Source organism: Penaeus vannamei, chromosome 31, assembly GCF_042767895.1.
Source record: "Penaeus vannamei isolate JL-2024 chromosome 31, ASM4276789v1, whole genome shotgun sequence".
Classification (NCBI taxonomy): domain Eukaryota; kingdom Metazoa; phylum Arthropoda; class Malacostraca; order Decapoda; family Penaeidae; genus Penaeus; species Penaeus vannamei.
The window spans coordinates 24,323,774-24,326,273 of record NC_091579.1 but is presented as its reverse complement, the minus strand read 5'-3'; the positions used below and the strand labels follow the sequence as shown (position 1 = coordinate 24,326,273).

Here is a 2,500-nt window from a genome sequence, read left to right as displayed (position 1 = left end):
TACCATCATCATCATCATCATCATCATCATCATCATTATCATCATCATCATCATTATCATAATCATCACCATCCTCATCCTCATCCTCGTCACCACCACCACCAACCACCCAACCACCACCACCACCACCAACAACAACCAACCAACCAACCACCACCATCCTCACCATCCTCACCATCATCACCACCACGGCCGACATCAGTATGATTACAAATGCCATTTTTATCTGAACGAATTACCCTTAAACCCGCGTCCATTTTTCCTTCCGGTTCGCAGGGCATCCGATATATTGTTCAGATTTTTCACGAACAGTCGTTATATTAATCGGTTAATAACTAGAGCATCATCACGTAACCGATAACAAAAGCGTAGAAAATCCTTCTGGAATTCGAATATTTTTAAAACGTAAAAAAAATCAAAAGCTTTTTATTAAGAAATGATTGGTAATATTGATAAAAAATGGGACGAAAAATGATTGTGGAAATTAATGATATCATTTTAGTTTATAAGGTTTTGATATTTTATCTATGCGTTCTGGCGTTCTGTTAAACTAGTTTTTGTAATATCGCAAAAAATTACATTTTCAACAGAAGGAAATCGGTATTGATCGTAATCCACATAAAGAAAGAGATTTAATGATTAAACATCCGGTCTCGGGCTATAAAATGAAAACCGCATTTGTTAGATTGAAGAAACTTTAATTCCCTTCAAAGTGTGGTCTCCTTGGCTCTCTGCGCCCATAGGCCATCGGTCGTCTCCTTAATGAGAGTTTTCCTTCACTCTTTTCATTTCCATTTTATTTTAGTTTTCTTTTATCTACTTCGTTTTATCTTCATTATGCTTTTTCTTTTGAGATCGTCATGGAGTAAATGATACATCTCATATCATACATCATACATACATCATACATCTCTTATATACGATCTATTTTAGTTCAATGTTATTTATTTAATTTTATCGTAGTTATGATTTTTCTTTTGAGATCGTTAATGGAGTAAATGTCTCTTTACGTTAGACTTTTGTTAGACCTTTATCTCGTATGGACGCGGGGCTTGCCATTATGGAGGCGAAAGGTTGGTGTTCATAACACTACGACTGACGAAAGAGACCGAGATCAGGATGTCATTCTTTATTGATACTCTGAGTCTCGCCGATAAAGGGAAACGCGATAGGACATATCATGATTATTAAAAAAAAAAAAAAAAAAAAAAAAAAAGCTGCGAGAAACGCGATACGACGACATTTCATGATTACTAAAAAAAAAAAAAAGAGAAGGAAGAAAAATCGGAAACATTTCAAAGTGTGGGAAAAGGTTATCTGAGCTGAGTGTGTTGAGGGAAGGATGTTCTACTCACCCAAAGAAACGTAATTTTTTATCTTATATGTTATCGTCTTGTTTGTCCGTGATCTCTTGCTCTCTTCTGACCCACGTTAGCGATCGACTCACGAAGCCTTCCCGCTGTTACCTTTCACAGAGAGAAAGATATGAATGGGAACGTACACCTTTCACGGCGCAAGAGGTGGATTAAAGGCATTTCGACCATGCCCTTCATCGGAAACACATTTCTGGAGGGATATCTAACGGAGACACAGACGAAAGGCATGAAAGACACCTGTGCTTGAGCTGTGAAGATAGTATTCATTCTCATTCATTGCGGTGTGAAGATTTGAAAGCTCGTTCGTACCTCTTCTGCGTGTGTCGCCGGGAACTCTCTTGCCGGTTAATGGAGGAGAGATCGGCTGCTAACGTACTTACATCGTGACAACATAAAACATGCTAGTATTTACCACCAAGATGAATTAACACTATCAGCATAACATCATCAAGAGGACAACATTAAAGCGGCCTAAAATCGTGATCAATCAAATTTTGCCAACATCTACTAAAGGCATGAATGAGAATGAGAATGAATATCTTCACAATACAAGAGATGCATTTAACCGGTTTCGAATATATCCTCTGAAGAAGATGTATTCGAAACCGGTCAGATGCATCTCTTGTCCGGTTTCGAATATTTCCTCTTCAGAAATATATGTATTCCTGACGAAGATGTATCCGAAACCGGGCAAATACATCGCGTATTGTGAAGACATTCATTCTTATTCATACCTTTTCTGCATTTGTCAACAGGAATACTCTTCGTCCTCTTGCCTGCAACAACTCTACCCAAAGCTTTGTTATTCGTGAGTCTTGGTCCTTTACCATATAGCGTGGACTACTGTTCTTCCCTCTTTATTACATCATTCTCTGACCACCTTTTATAAAAAATTCTAAGAGCCAAAAATCGAAAAACATTTTTTCTTCTATCAGTACCTCATGCATTCCCTTACCACCCTTTTCAAAAATTCTAAAAGCCAAAAATCGAATACATTTTATTTCCATCAGTCCCCCCTGTATACACACACACACACACACACACACAAATAAATGGCTCTAATCCGCTATTGTAATTGTCAATATAAACATCTATATTATCAATGTTTCCACTTTTTCATACGG

General features: G+C 37.5%; 1 protein-coding gene across 1 annotated transcript in view; it reads left to right on the top strand.

Moving 5' to 3' along the window:
* LOC113829220 (uncharacterized) overlaps positions 1-2,500 on the top strand; it is a 265,393-nt gene that overhangs the window by 4,343 nt on the left and 258,550 nt on the right. The window lies entirely within an intron of this gene.